Source organism: Schistocerca serialis, chromosome 3, assembly GCF_023864345.2.
Source record: "Schistocerca serialis cubense isolate TAMUIC-IGC-003099 chromosome 3, iqSchSeri2.2, whole genome shotgun sequence".
NCBI classification, from domain to species: Eukaryota; Metazoa; Arthropoda; class Insecta; order Orthoptera; family Acrididae; genus Schistocerca; species Schistocerca serialis.
The window spans coordinates 752,061,978-752,084,815 of NC_064640.1; positions in this window are offsets into that span (position 1 = coordinate 752,061,978).

Genomic DNA, 22,838 nt, shown 5'->3' on the forward strand with positions numbered 1-22,838 from the left:
TTCACATCATCAAGTCTGGAACACGACTAAATCAGGGCTGAATAATAGTTTCAGTAACCACTTATTGAGTGGTGAAGAAGCACCCGAAAAACTCGCCATGTTACATTGGTAATCAAGCTTAAATTATATCGAAATGGATTTAAGGAGATGAAAGTGACCTATAGCGATCTGAGACAGTTCTCCTCTGGTCTCGTGAACGACTGAGTGTCGTCTCACATACACGTACCAGCTTTGCAATACTGCGTGTCCCCATTTAGGATCTTATGAAAACAGCCAGTTGTGCCACAACAGGAAACTGTCGCGTGGCGTTATCGCGTTGCAAATTGCCCATCCCAGACGTGTCCGAACATTTAACGTCGCTGAGCAATAAGGCACCGGTACGTACACAATTTGCTTGTCTGTGTTAGCTGTACATCTGTCTTATAAGCTGTTGTAGCTTTCACCAGAAGAACGCGACACAACGTCCTGTATTCTTCCCTGTCCATGTGTCTTGCAGTTCAGACAAACTATTTATGTAATACCTTGAACACCTGTCCTGGAAAGTACTTTCCTTTCGTGACGCCTCCTCGGGTACGGTCCTTCACTTGTTGTGTGAACAAATCACAAATACTCCATTATTTTTGAGGAATATTATTTCACGTATCTTTTATTTCCTAGGATCGCCCATCACAAGAAGCGTTGATCCGAAAACTGGAAATTCTCTGTACGGCCAGTAGTGGCTTTCCTGTTGCCACATCATTGCCTTTCTCTAGAAAGAGAAAGACAGTGGCACCCACTCTCTGCCTATGCACGCTGTATCACCTACTCCACAAAATTACGATTTTTTTTGTTTTATTTATTATTAACATTATTTTATATGAAACGGAGCTGAGGAAACAGACCAGCTTGTGTCGGAAGGAAGATGCAGAAACCAGTAAAAACCGCGCTTAATTTTTTCACTGTACGAGCCCATCAGCGAAGCACAAGGATTCAATCTGGTTATGGACCCATCCCATTTCATCATACCCACTACGTTTAACAAAGGGAATCACCTAAAATACCTAAGATGAATGGAAAATGTTTTCTAAGTTAAGCGAACACGTAGTCACTAAAATAACTTTCTATAAACTACAGTATGTTTTATCCACTGTCCACGAATTCTGGCGTTTCTTTAGACACTACGATCGCAATGCAATCAAAAGTTTACCTATTGCATTATATGATATGCTGGGCAGTTTTTGCCACATTTTTATATTAGGCATCTATCACGATGCCACCTCTGGAAAACTACACTTGGGAGACAGCACAGGTCATTGAACGTGACCACCAGCTCATATGTATAAACACTCTTTGCAACATTATTATCACAGCAGCGGTGAAATTGTGAACAACCGGGAAGTTCGAACGAAGGAAGACTAGGATATAACGTCCCGTGAACGACGGCTTACTTGTACTATGTAGAGCGTTGTCATTCCACCCTCTGCCTCCGAAATCTCCTTCAAAGCGCTTTTAGTGTTCAACTTTGCACCAATACATACAGAATGGGTTATATACTCGCACACATCGAAATTTTTGGAGACATAACAGTTTCCTCTTAAAATATTAAAAGACCGCTTGAAACAGAATTTCCTCTGTACGCCGTAGAGATCCAACTCCGCCACTACCTGTCCCAAGCCCGGATGAGAAATGAGGAGGGTTTGAGGATGGATCAACCCCCCATCCTCCGTAAAAAAAAGAACCCGATTAAAGGAAAATACAAAAGGAAAAGCCGGACAGATCAAAATGTTGACAAAACTGAGTAAGTAAATGGATTCTCCGGATTTAGAATTGAACGTGGAATTTAAGGTCAATCATGACAGGGGGAATGAAACAACTTGCAGCAAATCTCGGTAAAAATCAGTGCCTAGTGACAGCAATCCAAGAAATGAGACTTCCTGAGGGTGTTATGAAGATTGGAGATACCCACACGCATCTGTTGGATGATTTTAAACAAGAAACCATATAAGATCTGCGTAGTGAACTGTTATGCTCCATCAGAGGATACTGATGAAGAAACAAAGAACGATTTCCACCCTGAATTAGAGAAGGTAGTAGACAGACTACCAAGACATACAGTTCACTTGATTATGGGAGACTTCAACGCCCAAGTGGAAAGAGAAGTACAGTATCGTCCAACAATTTGTCCCGACAGTATCCACGTAACAAGGAACGAGAAGGGTACCAGACTGATAAAATTCTGCAGACAAGGAGAATGACCATTTGAAGCACGTACTTTCCCCGGAATGTAGTACATAAAGTTACCTGGGTATCCCCAGATGGAAGTACGATGAATCAGATCGACAGTGTTCTTGTTGATCGAGTACACCATTGTAGTGTCGGACATGTGCGATCCTTCCGCGGGGCAGATATGAATTCCGATCATTTCTTGGTGGTAGGCAAACTACGTCTGAAACTGTCTCCCAAATGGCGAAAAAATCCTGAAAAGATAGCCCGCTTTGACAAGGATAAGTTGGGAGATGTAGAAATGAGACAACGCTATCAAGATAAAATTATAGAAAACCTCACAATATCGGAGAACTCTACTAACGTGGAAGACACATGGTTGGTGTTGAGGAATGCAGTGTTACAGATTGCCAGAGGAAAACTTGCTTGCCATCTAAAGCGCAGAAGTAAACCTTGGTTCCACTTAGAATGTCGAGAATCTGCTGGGATGAGATCAGCGAAGAGAATACAGTCGTTATAAAAACTCTCAGCAGCACAGGTAGCTTTCTGTGAAACGAGGCGTAACTCGGACAAACTCATGAGGAAGAAGAAACGGGAATACCATAAAAGACTGTTGAAAGCAGTAGTAGAAGCAAAGTCATCACGCTCGTTTTTCCAAGCTTAAGATTTGGCAGAGATGTCTACCGACAACGTAAATTGGTTCTAACGAATGATGCGGGTAAAGTGGTACCACCAGAAGAGCATGCAAATCTATTAGAAACTTTTTGCGAACCTGTTGAATGTGGACGGTCCACTGATGGTGACAACTCAGACGGGAGCCCGTTTTGATAGAGTAGAAGTCCCTGAACCATCACAGGAAGAAACCAGTGTTGCCCTAAAACTACTCAGGGACAACAAGGCCCCAGGAGGTAGTGGTATCACAACTGAGATTTTTCGCTTGGGAGGACAACCACTGATGGATGCATTGAAACGATTAATATCCACAATCTGGGCAACAGAAATAATTCCTGAAGAATGGAAGGGAGCAATTGTATGTCCCATCTTCAAGAAGGGTGATTTTACCCAAGTATCCAACTACCGAGGAATTTCACTTCTTGAAATTGGATACGAAGTCTTTACAACTCTGCTGCTAAACCGAATGAAACCACTGCCTGAAGGAATTGTAGGCACATATCAATGTGGGTTGGTTCCCGGACGGTCTACCATTGACCACATATTTACTTTGAGGCAGCTGATCAAAAAATTCCGTGAGTTCAGTCGGGAACTACACCACATCATCATAGATTTTCGGCAAGCTTATGACAGCACTGACCGCGTCACATTATGGTAAACGTTAGAGGAACTTGGCATCTCATCGAAATACATCCGTCTAATTGCAACTTGCTACTCCTAGTCAGCTTCTAAAGTACGGTTTGGAAACCAACTATCACCACCTTTCACTATCCAAAATGGATTGAGATAAGGAGATCCATTGGCGTCAAAACTATTCAAATTGGCATTGGAAAAAGTAAGTCACAACACTCGACGCACCAGAGGAATGGAGATGATGGGAGCAGACACAATTCTGGGATTTGCTGACGAAGTTGTGATCCTTGGCGACACTCTACAGCAAATGTGTGCTGATACTTCCCGATTCCTTCAAAATGCAGGGGAAACTGGGCTGGAGGTGAACTAGGAGCGAGGTCATCGGTCTCATCGGATTAGGAAAGGACGGGGAAGGAAGTCAGCCGTTCCCTTTCAAAGGAACCATCCCGGCATTTGCCTGGAGCGATGTAGGGAAATCACAGAAAACCTAAGTCAGGATGGCCAGACGCGGGATTGAACCGTCTTCCTGCGGAATGCGATTCCAGTGTGCTAACCACTGCGCCACCTTTGTCGGTGCCACTGTTGAGGCCAATTTTTTTATACGGTTGTGAAACTTGGGCGACATCAGCAACGACAGAAGATTCAGTATGTGCGTTTGAAAAATGATACTTCGGAAGATCTATGGACCGTCTACAATAACATGGAAGGTCAATGGAAAACAAGAAAGAAAGAAGACCTCTACCAGAGGTTTGCAAAACCACACATTGGACGGATATTAGGACAGAGGCGACTACAATGGTTTGGCCACATCTTACGAGTGGATGGATCCCTTCCTGAGAGAGTCCTCCACTCTCAACCCACGGGAGAACGCCCGAGAGGACGCCCAAGAAGGTGATGGAAGGATCGAGTGACGTCGATCCTTCAAGAAGTGGAACCGGCGCCGTGGAGGATGATGCTAGAGACCGAAAAACATGGAGTGCCATCTGCAGCAAATACCTCCTCTCTTGTGATTGACAGACATTCCTTTCACTGGGGTTTTGTGTTTGTAATGGAATTTTTTTCCTATTGTTCTTCAGCTGTAGGCCTCAAAGGCTCGTTAACGCATTAAATGATGAAGAAGATGACGACGTCCTATAGATACAGCAGACTGCTGACCTTGACGCTTATATTGATACTGTGTCCCTCGACACCTGAACCGTATTCGATTAAAAATCAATAGAAACAAAATATTCTAGTTTAACGAATATGGGACCGAATTTATTACTGGAACAAAATTTCGTACCGGGTGGAACGAAATGTGAGAGCAGTCAAATGAAAACGGAACACGTGGCCCAAGTTTCATTGAACAGCAGCCACCACACACGTTCAAAAATTTATCACATAGCAAGACGAGACGATTAAGTCCTGTTTTGCAGAATGCAGTCGGCCGCTGTCGGATCCAGAGCAGCACCCACTATTGCACTTCCTCGTCCGGCTGAAACCGACGTCCACGACTGTTTTTCTTCAGGTTACCAAAGATGTGAAAATTAGACAGTGAAAAAAGCAGGCAATACGAAGGATGTTGCGGTGTTTCGCATCCAAGTCAATGAAGCGTAGCCTTCATCCGCTTGACAGTGTGGTGGCGGGAGTAGTCGTGCAACAGGATAATTTCGTCCGACAGTATTCTGTCAGGCAGAGGGCAAACCGCAAAACCAACAGCGGAAGCATCCCACATCTTCAACGCCAAAGAAATGCAAAGCTGCTCACACAATTTACGGTAAGGTCATGACGACCTTCTTCGACTGTAGGGGCCCGTACTCTGGCGTGGAACCACTATCAATATGCAGCGCTCTTGGCAGGAACTACGATGCGCCATAAAGACAAAACGCCCAGGAATGCTGTCGGACTGAATTGTCCTGTTGAGCGCTAACGCCCGCCCCCGCACTGCCAATCAGATCAAGGCTACACTTTAACTATTTGGTTGGGAAACACTGCAGCATCCTGCGTTCAGCCCGGATCTTCCATCGTGAGATTTCCATATCTTGAGCGACCTGAAGAAAGACATGCTTGGACATAGGTTTCAGTTGGACGTGAACGTGCATAAGTAACTGTGTTTGGGGATTCATTAGCGGGCGACCGCGTTCTACGAAACAGGAACTGATCGTGTCGTCTCCCAGTGGGATAAATACCTTAACACCTGTGGTGATTAATTTTGAATGGAACCATCCATAGTCTCTTTGTAGGAGGGTGTTCGGTTTTCATTTGATTGCCCCTTATCCCTCGATCACAACGCAGAAAAATCGACAGCTGTGAAACTAGTTTCAAACGTATAAGACAGTTATAGTATAAATTAGCTCCATGACTCTACTTTCAGACGATTATGGTGTACGTGGGGAAGCCACAGCGCCAAAAGATGGTAGAGAAATGTAGGAAAGACTGCTAATAATTGATGCTTACGGACTATTAATTGATCCACAACACCAAGAAGCATAACATATTTCCCGTGAACAGCGTAAAGAATAAATATTGTTCTGATGCTGATCAGTCACCGTGAACAGACTCTAGCGCGACATACGTGACAATCTGAGAATCTGGAACGACCACATACAGGTGGTCGTAGGAATGGCAGATGTCAGACAGAGATTCATTGGATGAATCCTGTGGAAATACAGTCATCAGTTAAGGAAATTGATGTGTTGGCAAATGTGCCAATACCTTGTAGATAGAGGAGGCCGAAATGCACGCTATCTATCGCAGACGGGCGTGAATTATGGAACAGGATAAGTAGTGAATGGTAGCAAGAAAAGTACGTTGCTTTGGGAATACTTAACTTTTATATAGTCCTTTGGTTTACAACGTTCTGGATGAGACATTTCATACGATAACTATCGAACTATGTAAGGCTAATGGCGCCTTGCTAGGTCGTAGCCATGGACTTAGCTGAAGGCTATTCTAACTGTCTCTCGGCAAATGAGAGAAAGGCTTCGTCAGTGTAGTCGCTAGCAAAGTCGTCGTACAACTGGGGCGAGTGCTCTTCCGTATCTCGAGACCTGCCTTGTGGTGGCGCTCGGTCTGCGATCACACAGTGGCGACACGCGGGTCCGACATGTACTAAATGGACCGCGGCCGGTTTAAGCTACCACCTAGCAATTGTTATGTCTGGCGGTGACACCACAGAAATAGCTTTCAAGAACCTTCTTCGGCCAGCAGCTATTTTTGTCGAGCACGATTGGCGAGTGCAGCGGGAAAAAAATTTGGAAATGTGTTGTAAAGTTTTATGGGACTAAACTGCAGAGGTCATCGGTCCCTAAGCCTACACACTACTTAATCAAACTTAAACCAACTTATGCTAGAGACAACACATGAATCCATGCCAGAGGGAGGACTCGAATCTTCGATGGGGGGAGTGTAGCGGGAGGGACGTTTGAGAGGGTGATTTTAGTACACAATGAAACTGCGGCAATGCGTTTGCATCTGAGTTTCACACTATTATGATAGACGTCCTTAGAGATATACGTAATACATCACAGGTAATTTATCTAGACAGATTAAAATATCATTGTTAAACCTGTTTATAAGAAAACTGACGGAAAAGATTAAAGATTAAGATAATTTTAACCCAGTTTCTTTAGTGGCACTGCATATTAGCGTCACACATAAGTAGAAACACTTTACTTAATTAATCGCAGTTTGGGTTACCAAATTTTAGAAACACGTTGGTTCAATCCTCACAACATGGCTCTGAATAATTCTAACAATGCTGGAAGGAGAGAAAATTTTAGAGAGTGGGGAGAAATCACGAGAGGAATCCCACAGGTTTCAACTTTGGATCTACTCCCATTCCTTATTCACGTGAATGACTTTCCACTTAAAGTACATCACGCGAAGTTATTAATTTCTACAAACAACGCGAATGTTACAATTATTTAATGTAAAGAGAAAGCAAAACAATGCTAACAATATTTTAAAAGGATTATCTATAAATATATCGGATGTGTAGATAAAAAACTTACGTGTGCCGCCAATTACATGAGCCATATTATTGACTTCATTGTTATTAAATTTAAGCCAGTGTGCTGTTTAATGACCTCTAAATGGAAAGCATGTAACGAGACTTACAATCAGATCACGTAAATTGATTCGTTCTACATTTGGTTAAAAATCGTGCAAATGGTCTACTCAACACTTAACTAACTAACGAAGTAAGTAACTGACACACATCACAGTATGTTGCATACTAGAAGAATTGGGAATTTATTCCAGCTACGAATTTCTCCAAGTGGAAAACCTAGTAAAAAACTAAGTATTAGTTTATAAACTAAAAACTCTTATCTTTCTGCAGTATTTATATTTGCAGCTTATAAGATCACACCTCAAACTCTTAAATTTAAGGTCTAAGCTGAGCTCACGATACCACTTAGAACAAGACAATACTCAGTAATAACTCTAAGAAGATCAGTCTTATAATGAACAGACGTTAGCTTTGACTCAGGCTGCCCCATGTCGGAATGCATTGTTTCATTCACACTCGACAGTTTCCGATACCGCTGTATTGACCCTTTGACAGATGGAGCTGGTTTCACGAACTTACCCGATAAACATGAAAATTAGTACCAGCATTCATTCCGGGCACCCTGGCTACAATAATTTTTCATCTTTAATGCAGCACTGCACCAAAGCGTTTTTTAACAATCCCGATGAAAACCGAGAAAGAAACTCTCGGCAGAAATAATAGGCTTATTAAAATATTTCGACCGTAAGTTATCCTATAATAATAGCTTACGCGGACGAAGCCTTAAAATCTATTTTCCACGCAGGCGTTTAAGCGGACAAAAAGTAAAAGGAGGATTTATGGAGATCGGCGACAGTACGAGCTCATTGCAAATCGCGGCGGCGCGTGCTCTCGGGATCCACATCCGGCGTCACGACGGGCCTAATATATTCCAGCGTGGCGCTAATCAATGTGAAGACTGTCAATTTGTAGCGCCGCCCGCTCCGTCCCGTGACTAATGGAAATTGCTTGGGAAGAGCCATACGGCGCGCCATTCGGGCCTAAGTCTTCTATATATCCTCCACGGCTGCAAGTGTGCCACCAATAAATCACAGCAATTATTTATTCGCCGCATGAGCTGTATCTTACACTGATATTTAACTTAGGGCTGTTTTATAACTTATACAAAGTCAGATATGTAAAAACGCTTTTAATTTACGATCCATTTTCGCTCTCTTTATAACTGAATTTAATCGTTTTTTGTTTTGTTTTTTTGAGCAGCCGAGTGATTTACAGCATTCTAAGCGGCTGAATACACTGACTCCTTATCACTGCGTATGATTAGAGTGGTCTGTGAACAAAAACAAACCTCAAGTATATCCGGCATGATGATGTTCACGGTATACAGTCTGCTGTACACTGCACTGAGCTTCACCTAACTGTCGGGAAAGTAACCGAGTTGAAACCACTTTTTTTCTTATTTATTGATATTTCGTCCTCTCGTCCCAGAAGCGTGAGGATTGACTGGCATCAGAACAGTACTCCACTCTTCAGCTAAAACAGTTTAAATTATACGAAGGGGAATACATATTTTGAAAGGATCATGTACACACAAACGTTTTTTTTAAATATATTAAAAGACAATTTTCATTCATGTTATTTAAAAGAACTCGAAAAGACGTCATACAGCATTCAAGACAGTGATAATGAGTTGCGAGAAAAATAAAACAAACGCCAAACTGAATCACACTACACTACTACTTGATGGACGGGATTTCATTGATTATATTTACAACACTACAAATAAAACGTTTTAAGACATTCAAGAAAGTGATACTGAGTTGAAAGAAAGATAAACTAAACACTCAATTGAATTACACTACACTACCATTTGACAGGGGGGATCTTCATGTAGTAGGAGTTATGGGCAGAGGGAAGATGAACTGACTGCAGTAGTTAATTTTTTTTTTTTTTTTGAGATACGTAGTTCACGTGAGTTGGGTTTTGAGATAGATATAACGTGGGAGGATGGGGTGGGAGGAAAACACGAGTTTCAGGGTACAGGCAGCTAGGATAGGGTTCAGACCAAGCAATAGAGGTGGAGGAAAAGGAAGGGAAGGGGAGAGAGGGGAGAATTAAAATCGGAAACAGATGGAGAGGAGCGGGTTAAATCTCATGGATGGGATTTCGATGTCAAGGGGTGGGAGTCCGTTAACCTTCCTACAAACAGGATATTTTTTTCTCACTGAGTACCTCTGTTGTCATATAGGCTCCAGGTAATTAACGCCCGATTTATGGGCAGTATTTTAATGAACTAACATAAAAACACACGTTACAGCTGTTCATTGTAACAGTAAGAACTTATGAAAATATTTATTTTCATGAAGAAAGAAAAAGAAATTTTGAAGGGTTCATATTAACCCCAGCGCTACTCAGTACAACAAGCGATGAATAAATTTTGATATGTTGTAAATATAAAACTGAATTCCATGTCATTAGATACAACTGACTGAGACAGAGAAAACTATATCTTTGGAAAAAAATAGCTTAGGTAATAAGGGGAACATGATTTTCCTATGTGCTAATGGGATCCTAGTGATCCCAGTGGTACTAGAAAGGCTACAACAAATGCTGATGCAAAAATGCTAATAACTGGCACAAAAAATAAGCAGAAAATAATATTTTCGTTGTTGAAGGTGTTTCGTATAACAGTTGTTCAACATAAGGTTCAACGTTCAATTTTCATGAATGTTGCATTCAAGTCACAAACAGACAATTTCTTTTGAGTGGGTCATGCTGATGCCAGTGGTACACAGAGCAGAAACGGTGGATAAATTTTAATATGTCGTAAATATAAAAGTGAACGAAACAGCACTGGATACAGATGACTCAGATGTTTTTTGAAATTAATGGTTTTGTAGACAAGGGAGACATATATTTCCAATGGCTGTATGGGGGTCATATTGATCCCAGAGGTACTAGGAGGGTTAAAATTGCTCTGGGAGAGGATATGGCGTGTATCGAAGTGTGGAGTAAGTAACACGTGAACATACAGGTGTGGGAGGACACAGGAGTTTGTGTCTATGGGGGAAACATGGGGTTTGGTTTAGTCGGGGTATAGCATATAAGGAAGTGCTGTATGTGGTGAAAGAGGTGGTAAGAAATGATGAGCCGATAGAGCATTCTCTTAGGGATGGGTAAGAGGAAAGCAAGGTGAGGTGTTCGAGGATTTCTAAGGACTGATATAAAGGGGCAGTCAAATGAAAAGGAGACATATATAGAAAAGTGTGTAGTCTGTTCATTGTTTCAAAAGTTGTCACCATAAGTGTTAATACATTTATCCCGTTGTGTGACAAGACGGTCAATGACTTCATGGAAAGACGTTTTCGGTGGCCTAAGGAACCACGATTGCGCCCAGGCGTGCACTTCTTCGTCCGAAACAAATCAGCACTCATGAATGTCTTCCATCAGGGCTCCAAAACTACGGAAATCGCGTGGGAAAAGTTCAGGATTGTGTGGAGCATATTTGTCAGTGCTTCCGAGCGAAACGTCTGCAGTGTAGTTAATACAGCTTTGGCTACACGTGGACCCGCTTTGAAGAAAGACATTCATGGCGCCGGTTTGCCTCTCTCACAATGAGATGAACTTAATAAGTGGGATGAATATTTTAACCGTTATGGTGACAACTTTTGAAATAATAAAGAGTTAACGAACTTTTCCCATCTTTCTTGTTTTCATTTGACTGGCTCTTATGTAATACTGATTGGAGAGGTATCCAGGCAACATTTGCGTAGATGAGGACAGGTCGGATCAAGGCTTCCGAAGTGTTAAGCATAGTGGGGGAATTCAAACTACTCTCTAAGAACGACAAATATATGCCCAGTAACCGACACGAAATAGTTCTCGTTCATCTCTCATCAAATCTCTGTCATAACAATAATGCTGAGGGTATGTGCTGTACCATGTGTAGTTGTGTGAGTTTTTGCCCTAAATAACAGTTTGTTCTAGGAGCCAATACAACCAATGCTACCGCATTGACGTTGGTGGCGCTAGCTTGTAAAATGACACGCAGATAGATGTCTGTGATGACTCTACAGTGGTGTCTGTTGTTGGAACAGTGCTTCCTTCTGCTTTATTTGAACGAAAATACTAGTTACAAGTATGGTACTAGTGTACAACACAAACATCTGGGTGGCTGTGGGTGCACGAAGAATGAACACCGGGAAGTACTGAAAGTCCGTATTTCAACCCAAGTCCATCATATTACTATGTGAGGTCCAGCCATTGTCAAACATTATCTTTGGTCCAAACTCTCATCATAATTCTTCAAGAAGACGGCGTTTATGCTGTAAACATGTAGACTATAAACGACAATTACTTGTTTTCTCTGTGCGCGCAGATTTATCCCACCACAGAGACCAAAGGATCATGCCACGTGACGTGACGTAGCGGAGGAAAGCTGTCTCCAGCCCGCTGCGCTCGCTGCCTGCTGCGCGTCTGCTGCAATGCTGGTTGTGGAAGCAAGTAATGTCGACGTGACGTTGAATCCAAATTTTCCTTCCTCCTTCCGCCTCGATAGCTGCAGGGTCATCGCGGTAGATCGCCAGCCGAAGGGGCCTCTGTTCCATTTCCAGCCGGGTTGGACTCGAGGACTGCGTGTTCTGTTGTCCTTGTTGTCCCTACACACGTATCGCCGTAACTGACAAAGCATATCGTTTGCAATACATTGTCGCATAGTCTTCCCATTTTGGACATGGTTCAACGAGCGCGAACCGAAAACATAGTCGAAACAATAAAATAAAAATGTACCCGACAATGGAGGTTCCACGTGTCGTCCCATTTGAATGCAATACTGAACATCGCTTCAAACATCCCCGAACCATCTCGCGAAATTTTCCTAAAACGTGAAGTAAACTCCGCGATCAGTCCCTGAAGACCGAGCGATGTCGGCCGGCCGCCGTGTTGTCCCCTGCCATGCGGCGTCATGCTGTGGTGATGTGGTGTGCAAGGGCACGGGGTCATCACACCGCTCTGCCAGCAGTTGTCGTTTTTCCAGACCTTGGAGCAGCTACTTCTCATTTAAGTAGCTCCTCAGTTGGCATGGCGAGGCTGACTGCTACACAATCTAACCCACCCACCACGAAATAAAACTCCTTGGCAGTACGCAGAATTCATCCGCGGTCCTCCACATGAGAGTTACATGCGCTGTGGATTACCTCTTTCTTTTCTAATTATTTTTGATTTTATACCGGGGCTCTACCAATTATCATGAGCGGTTGCCCTAACCTTTTTTTTAATTTAAATGTTTTTTACAACGAAGAATTTCAGTCCCGTACAAGGAGGAATTGTTTAGAAATAGGGTATAATGAATACTTCTTAATACTTGTTTTAACAAGGAAAAGGAAAGAAAGTGACAGTTCTCGAAAGTTCTGTACTTCTGTGGTATCAGCTAGTCCGCCTCGGTAGATCGAGCGAGGTGGCGTAGTGGTTAGCACTCTGGACTTGCATTCTGGAGAACGACGGTTCAGACCCGAGTCCGGCCATCCAGATTTAGGTTTTCCGTGATTCCCCTGAGTCGCTCCAGGCCAATGCCGGTATAGTTCCTTTGAAAGGGCACGGCTGATGTTCTTCCCCATCCTTGACACAATCAGAGCTTCTGAAAAAGACGGAACAATCACCAGCACATGAACGTGCATAGCCAAAGTTGGCGTAAAGTGGCCATTATAAAGAATATAACACAACAGAGATATTTTTAATATCATGAATTATTTAAATCAGAATTGTCAGAAAAGGATAGCATGTCGGGGATTTGTTTATAAAAGGATTCAGAAGTCGATTTGAAGTATCATGCGTTATGTATGGAAGTAATATTATGGTAAATACATTAAAAATGAACTGTTGAGAAAAGTGGCCATCTTGGCAAATTTTCCCGATGAGTAGTGTGGTCACCTTTCCCGATCAGATGTCTTGTCGGCACTGGTGTTTCACAGATGAAAATATCAAACCGAAAGACACAAGAAGGAACTACAATTGTATACCAAAAGATTTGTTTAAACATTGATACCGTAAAAAAGTGTTATTCTGAATGTAAGTGAGCTGAGAAGACTAATGTATATGACTTACCTTAAATTAGACGACTGAAAAATCAGAGAAGTTCCTACTAAAAAGCTTCCTCTGTCAATCTCACGGACAACAATGATGGTGTACATTAGAACTAATTTGACCACTTCTGTGTAGGCATCAGCACTGTTCAGGGCAAGAAATATTTAATGGCCAGATTTCCTACCCTGGCCACTTCACCCTACCTTCTCTTACATGTATCTACGATCAATTGGTTGCGAATCTGCTTCAAAATACCGATTTTTTCACCTTGAATTGGTGTTGAGAGTTTTGAACAATATGGTATTAAGAAGTGATGTATAAATGTGGAAGTAGTTTAATAACAAACGTGAAACTCTCCTGGTGTGCAGCAACGCCCATGTATCAGCAACATTCACACGTCAAACGTTGTCATTAGACTTCCGTTCGAGAAAGATACACAGTACAACTGTTTTTCTGACAGCCTCTTTAGGAGATATGATTAGTGATGCTCTTATGTTTTCTCTTGTAGATATTTTGTTTTCGAGGGCTACTTTTCTTATAAACTTTTCAGTAGTTTGAGATGTTGCTATTTTGTCATTCTCAAATGTTATTATACATCTAAAAATGTGGTTTGGTACTGGAAAATGCAGGTTTTACGGCAATTGGTTTATTAGGAAGTAGATACTGTGTAAGTACAACAGGAAACCGAGTGGATGTCAGGTCGACGCCGTCAAGTGCCTCAATACAACACACCAAATTTTCGACGACACAGAATAACACTTCTAAGAGAACAGAGCAATGAGATATAACTGAATACGTTTCCATAGCTGCTGAACTGACTGTTCTGTATAGCCTCCTAAGCGATGTGATTTGCATGCTCTCTGTGGAGAAGGTCTTACTAAAACTGTAGAAGATCTTAAAGTCAGGAAATGTGTGGCCAGTATCGTCAATTTTTCAGTTACAATTTTAGATGCATGTCCCTTATTTTACGAGAAGAACTGTGACCGTGAAAAATTTACTCTCCATGAGCGTTTCTGATAATACAGTCTTACTCAGCCGTCGCACTAAAACCGAATAGCAATTCTTCAAATAAACTAATAAGTCGCTTTGCGATGATATAGCAGTAAGCTTCAGTTCTTTCGTGATTTTTGTGGACTAGCTAAAATTGGCTATTTTTCTGATTTGTACGGAAGAAGAGTTTATATTTCAAATATTAAACCATTGTATGAAATGAGATGTATTGGGAAGAGTATAAGAGCAGCTTAAACATTTTGTGCTATCGTAGATTTGCCACCACCTCCTAGATTTGAGAAGTACGCACTTCTCGACAGCGTCATTGAAATGAGTGCTATATCTATGAAGAAAGCGGTGGAAGAGAGTGCGCTGTGCAATTCAGGTGACACTGACATAGCTGCAACCTTTGATGGGACATGGCAGAAGCGTCGTCACCCACCACTGAAAGGCGTTGTAACATCAATACGCTAATAATGGGAAGGTGATGAACACAGAATGTTTGATAAAACATTGCCGTGGCTGCAAAGGGAGCAACCAGGAGTCTGTTTGTATTCCGAATTTTTCTTGCAACAGTTGTGGAATGGAATCAGAGGGAGCTCTCGGAATCTTGCGAAGGTCAAAAGACAATTATGGTTTAAGTTATGTGAGGCACTAGGGCGCTTGTTTATCTGTATACTAATAAATAAGATGAAAAGGAAAAGGCTCAGTGATGACAAACCAGTCGGTGGATGTGGCCGTCTCACTAAGGAAGTGGTGGGACAGCTGCTGCTCTGTTGTGGTTTAGCAATAAAGAATCAAGGTGATATAGAGGTCACGAGGAAAGCAGTTTGGGCTATCATCTTCCATAGAACATGTACATATGACAGTCCACAGCACAGGCTTCGTGACAGTGCTGTAGGCTCATGGATACAGCAGAGCATTTACAAGTGGTAGAGTTCATGTTCACCAACACTGACTGCCATTAGCAGTGTCAGAAGTAATTTAGTCCATGTGCAGGGTCTTAAGTGGGAGTAAACTATTGTCACGATGTTTATATGGAAGACACAAGAAGTGAATAAATGTTTCAGTGTTTCAGCCATCTGATATGAGAACGCCTGTAAGACAACTGTGTTTGTTGGATTCAAAACTATGTGATTAAGTGTGTTGGATGCCGTAATTTGTTTTAATGGTGGGACTGTTAGCAGATTTGAATTTCCAGAGTTTCTCGGAATATATTTTGTATTCAGTATCAGACAGTTCATTCCATCAGAATCTAAGATGAAAAGATGATAGCTGAATATGAACTGTGACTAGGCCAAAATAACAACAAAGAACAAGAAAAGTATGAGAGAAGATGAAGGTTATGTAGCTGGAATGTAATAAGAGCAAAAGAGGTGAGTCCTGGATGAAATATAATTTTAAAGTGAATTTTCCGAGTATGAAGTCTGGAATTTTTTGGGTAGTTTCGGGATACTGCTTCGAGGAAACTAAAGACACTAACGTACTAGCAACAGGAAGAAAATACATCCCGGTTAATTATAAATCTTAATCATATTTTGAGTAACAGACGCAAATATTAGTGGTTATGCAGAACCAGTATGAGCCCCAGACCGATTATAACCGTTTACATACACCTGAGGCAATTGGGCGAGTTACATTCATGATCACAAGCGGAAAACCTGAGACAGTTGTATGTGCTACATTCAAGGTTATGAATAACCTGATAGTGGTCACATGGTCGGCGGGCACGTGTGTCTGTTACATAGAAGATCACTGTGTCACCCGATATTCTGTCCATGCATCTTGGACAACCCAGTGACAAAAAATTTTCCGGAAGATGAAAGTCACCCCCCTCCCCCTCCCACTGTTATTACTAGAGCAAATACATGGATACCTTCAATCGAGATGATTACACGGTAGGGAGAGGATCAAGTTTATTATGAAGAAATTAAGTTCTGAATCATTATCAACATTATTTTTTCTTTCTCTCCCTCCCTCCCTCCCTCCCCCTCTCTCTCTCTCTCTCTCTCTCTCTCTCTCTCTCTCTCTCTCTAGTTCAAATGAAGTGATAGGGTCAGGGTTTTATGTAAATGATAATAGTTTCCTAAGAAATTAGCTTATCGTTTATTATTAACATTTTTCCAATGCAGTTCGAAGATTCTATGGGAAAACCTGATAAGTCGAAATTCTGTTTTTTTTTTTTCGGGCGACAAAACTAGAAGTTTCAAGGCTCATAGTATTTCAGTTTCTCATGTTAATTTCATTATTTTTGTGTAAGGTGGTAAAATATGTCGCAGAGAAAGACTACTCCTGAAATTCTATACTTATTACTAAGGTGTACCATAATATCATGTACTTCTATCAGAAATCCAACTTGTACGGAGGGAAAATATGACAATTGTCTAAGACATTGCAAATAACTACGAGATTTCTAACACTTATTTAAATTCTCACTATAACTAATTATCTACTGTAATCTTGTACCATTACATTATGAAATATAATTCTGTCCTTTTTTCAGTGGATGGGACTAATGGGGAAGAAGATCGAAATACACTTGCAGTTGACTGTGGCAAAATCTTTTCAAATCTTGAAAACTTATGTATTTCTCAGCAACTATTGTAAAACGATCACAGTAACTTAATTCATGTAGTTATAATACTTAGGAAATAGAATCTAACTTTGTGAAATAGAAAAAAACATAAATACGTAGTGTAAAGAAACTACTGTACCGTCGTTTCTGAACACAGTGGCTTTTTTGTGTTACCCTCCGCAGGAGCTACAAAAATCTCAAAATACACTCCTGGAAATGGAAAAAAGAACACATTGACACCGGTGTGTCAGACCCACCCTACTTGCTCCGGACACTGCGAGAGGGCTGTACAAGCAATGATCACACGCACGGCACAGAGGACACACCAGGAACCGCGGTGTTGGCCGTCGAATGGCGCTAGCTGCGCAGCATTTGTGCACCGCCGCCGTCAGTGTCAGCCAGTTTGCCGTGGCATACGGAGCTCCATCGCAGTCTTTAAGACTGGAAGCATGCCGCGACAGCGTGGACGTGAACCGTATGTGCAGTTGACGGACTTTGAGCGAGGGCGTATAGTGGGCATGCGGGTGGCCAGGTGGACGTACCGCCGAATTGCTCAACACGTGGGGCGTGAGGTCTCCACAGTACATCGATGTTGTCGCCAGTGGTCGGCGGAAGGTGCACGTGCCCGTCGACCTGGGACCGGACCGCAGCGACGCACGGATGCACGCCAAGACCGTAGGATCCTACGCAGTGCCGTAGGGGACCGCACCGCCACTTCCCAGCAAATTAGGGACACTGTTGCTCCTGGGGTATCGGCGAGGACCATTCGCAACCGTCTCCATGAAGCTGGGCTACGGTCCCGCACACCGTTAGGCCGTCTTCCGCTCACGCCCCAACATCGTGCAGCCCGCCTCCAGTGGTGTCGCGACAGGCGTGAATGGAGGGACGAATGGAGACGTGTCGTCTTCAGCGATGAGAGTCGCTTCTGCCTTGGTGCCAATGATGGTCGTATGCGTGTTTGGCGCCGTGCAGGTGAGCGCCACAATCAGGACTGCATACGACCGAGGCACACAGGGCCAACACCCGGCATCATGGTGTGGGGAGCGATCTCCTACACTGGCTGTACACCACTGGTGATCGTCGAGGGGACACTGAATAGTGCACGGTACATCCAAACCGTCATCGAACCCATCGTTCTACCATTCCTAGACCGGCAAGGGAACTGGCTGTTCCAACAGGACAATGCACGTCCGCATGTATCCCGTGCCACCAAACGTGCTCTAGAAGGTGTAAGTTAACTACCCTGGCCAGCAAGATCTCCGGATCTGTCCCCCATTGAGCATGTTTGGGACTGGATGAAGCGGCGTCTCACGCGGTCTGCACGTCCAGCACGAACGCTGGTCCAACTGAGGCGCCAGGTGGAAATGGCATGGCAAGCCGTTCCACAGGACTACATCCAGCAAGCATCTCTATGATCGTCTCCATGGGAGAATAGCAGCCTGCATTGCTGCGAAAGGTGGATATACACTGTACTAGTGCCGACATTGTGCATGCTCTGTTGCCTGTGTCTATGTGCCTGTGGTTCTGTCAGTGTGATCATGTGATGTATCTGACCCCAGGAATGTGTCAATAAAGTTTCCCCTTCCTGGGACAATGAATTCACGGTGTTCATATTTCAATTTCCAGGAGTGTATCTGACTTTTGGATTTAGAACACTGTGTACAAAATGATGAAGGAAAAATGGAACTTCTTCAGCCCCTGTTCGGACTGTGCTCTCTGGAAACATATAAAGATAACTGTTTCCTCTTGCCGCCAAAACATGAACAATAAAAACAAATACAACAATACGTTTAAAATGAACTTCATTTGTTTTTACATTTGTACAAGAAATTTTTTTTGTGTAATCCATGATTATTTCAATCTTAGACGGACTGTTGTGATTTTGTTCCTTGGCTTTCTTCTTACGGCCATAGAATATTTTTTTTTTTTTTTTTGCTTTCTAAGATGCAATTCGTGGACTGTTTCATTGATTCGGATTTCAAAATGAAGCCCTAATTTCTTTTCAGCAGATGATGTTGAAGTCAGTTCCTTCTCCAAATTTTTCTTCTTGGCTACGTACTCATCACAGGAAGCTCAGGATCCAGCCCATGATGGATATCTAAAACTTATATTGATATATGCATTGAATACCGTGCGATATGATCCATTTTCATCTTTAAACTTCTCCCTGAACAAAGAGAACTTTTTTTATATTCAAAGACTTGGGTAGTGGATTTTCTTAGACTTCGTCAAACTGTGGTAACTGTTGCGATCCTTAAATGGTTTAATGTCATCTCATTATAGCACACGTTCCACCTGTTAAAACCTGTGGGTAGGTTCTGTGTTTGCCTCGGTCATATCGCAGAAATTGGTGTCCAGATCTAAGTTTTATTCAGTAAATGATCTATCTTATCCTTCTTTATTCCATGTAATAACATGTTAAATCCCATTAAGCGTAACATAATTTATATGATGCATCTCGAAAGTGTGCCTCCTGCTTTTCTCTTCTGGGACAACTGCACTGTACAGGGACCAATGTAATTAAAATTTTTAAACACAGGTTCATTTCATCAAGAGTTTCAAATTTGTTCATCTTCGTAATAGGATTCCTTTTATTTTTGTCACAGACAGTGTGAAAACAATTATTTTTACACTTACACGATTCTCGTTTTTCACGTGACTGCAGTACTGAACGTTTTGAGGCACCTCTAACGTGACGCAACTTCTTTTATTTAGTGAGCTTCTTCGAAGATGTCCTGTATATATCTCCATGAATAGATGAGTCCCTGTTTCCTTTGTTCGTACAATTTTGGTACACCACAGTGCTACATCAAATTTCCTTCATAAACTGCAAAAAGAAAACTAAAATAATCAAATTAAACACAACAATGACTGTGATGACAATAGCAATATTAGTTGCAGCAAATCTAAACAGGCTAGAAAATACATCATTAAATTTTCCCATTACATTCCCTGGACTTGTCAGAATATTCTCCTGATTGGCATATAGCTGTAAGATGTTTCCCCTGCAGGCGTTTTCAAGATAGTGAAATATTTCGCGACTTGTCTTTTTGCTGCCAGTTCTGTGAAGTTATCCAACATTACACTGGCTGAATTATTAAATTATGAAAAAAATCAGTAAATTGGTAATTTTGTACATACCAGATCTCTCTCCTAGACTTTTCATTTGTTAACAACAACAGTTGCCGTTGTAACTTTTTCGGTCTTTTGCTAAGGTTTTACTTACAATTATTTGCAAGCTATATTAAAGTACGTATTTTATTCGCTTACGACTTATACATGTCTACGCCTTTTTTAAACAAATTCTGTCAGTTTCTTGCTAAATTTCCAGTATCTCATCTTACAGACATGCCTCTCGGAAGACACCGCATTGTTGAAGGTCCGCAGCTGTACTAAATACTACGAAATTATTCGCTGATGGAGAATTCTTTGACATCAGCTGTATTACGTACAGATATTCTACGTAATTCAGTTACGCCCACCGCTGGGTTTTATGCAACCCACAACGCCTTCAGATACCACATGTAAGATTTTCATTTTCTCTCGCTCATTTTGTTAAACTGTTAGCCCTACAGAAAAAATGAACAGAACCATTTTGTAGGTAATACATTTCAGTTAAATTTTTTACTGGAATACGTTCTCCCTAGAGGCTATAGTTTTCGAATTAGTCAAGAAAAACGTATAAAAGTTATCTTAAAATGCGTGTCTGTTGAGTCGCTTGGAAACCGAGTGCTCCAGTGAAAGCGAATCCGAGTACAAAATTTAACTAAATAAAATTACCTCAAAAAGTCTTCTCCGTTTCCTATGTTGGACTAATGGTTTGGACATATGGACATAGCGAGCCAATCTCGCTAAAGGTACTTGAAAGCGTTGTGGACTGCATAAAACACAGCGGTAGGGGAAGCTGAAACGCTTGTAGGGATGCTGTAGCGGATGTGGTACTGAGACATAAATGTTAAGAAAAAAATTCGATACGTTGCACCGTTTCCGGGTTAATTGGGACTGAATTTAGCCAATCAAGTAGACGCGCGGGCAAATTCCAAGTTCCAGCTAACCAAACGAAGCACTCGTTGGGCAGCACCGCCCCTGGCAGGCCGCATGAATGTGAGCGCGTGACGCCCCGATTGGCTATGGCTCTGATCACTATGGGACTTAACATCTGTGGTCATCAATCCCCTAGAACTTAGAACTACTTAAACCTAACTAACCTAAGGACATCACACACATCCATGCCCGAGGCAGGATTCGAACCTGCGACCGCAGCGGTCACGCGGTTCCAGACTGAAGCGCCCAGAACCGCACGGCCACTCCGGCCGGCCCGATTGGCTAATTTCAATGCTAAATAACTCGGTAACATTTGTGTCTCAGTACAATATATATATGAGTGTCTAACTATTGCTAGGTGGGGTCACGTCAGAGATATTTAGGTCAACTTTGTTGTTTTAAATGGGATACTATAGTTTGGTACTTATTTTCTGATAGAGGCTATCGAGACGAATCCAAGTAAGTGTAACAGTAGGATCTTTGAAGGTCAAGGAAGGTAACAAAAGTGGCATGGACGTCCATTTATAGAAGATGTTGGAAATGATTACCATTGGTATCAATGCTGTGCTGCAATCTTCGTATCGTGGATCGAGTGGTATTCCTTATCATATCGGCTCTTCTCGAAGCACATGCTCTGACAATTCTGTCACCCATATCTTCAGGTGTAGATGGAACGTCTTTATAATCAATGTCTCTTACGAATCCCCACAAAAAAAAAAAAAACCAGAGGCGTCAAGTCTGGGAAACGAGCCGGCCACGATACATCTCCTCCGCGTCCAATCCAACGATTTGAGAATTGTCTCTGCAACTCATTTCTAGCCATCAGCAAAAAATGGGCTGGACATCCATCGTGTTGATACCACATTCTGCTCCTTGTTCCTAAAAGTATTTCTTCCAATAACAGACTTAATGTTTCTTGCAGGAATGTGGTATACTTCCTACCATTAAGATTTCCTTCGATGAAATAGGGGCCTATAATTCTTTCCTCCAGAATCACACACCATACATTCACCGACAATGGTTTTTGGTGTGCACGTAGCCGCAGCCAACATGGATTTTCGGTTGCCCAGTAATGCATGTTATGCAAATAAACATTTACATGGTTCGTGACTGAAGCCTCGTCAGTAAATAAAATCAAATTAGTAAATGTGTTATTCCTGTGAATCTGAAGTTGAGCCCAACAACAGAATTCAATGCGATGCTTACAATCCGTACCAGTTAATTCTTGTTGGAGACTGATATGGGAGGGATGGTATTTATGGCGGTGCAGAACACGAACAACACTAGTCTGGCTCATGGCAGAATCCCTTCCTATTTGACGCGAACTAACGCAATGACGTCGAACTGCTGTGGTAAGAGTACCAATTTACGTTTCCTCGTTAGTAACTTTCCTTTGCCGGATATGTTTTCGATGCATTAAATATCCAGTTGTTCTCCTTTTATCATACACATATTTAAATGTACGACGTGCAGGGTGAGTACGTTGAGGGTATCTTTGAGCATATAAGTCTCTAGTTCTCACTGAATTTCGTTGGCATTCTCTGCATATGAGAAGTATATCGACTTGTTCCGTGAAGGAATACATTATTCACATTCGCTTGATTCGACGATACTAGTCTTACCGTTCCTATTTGTGTTACACTGCGAAAC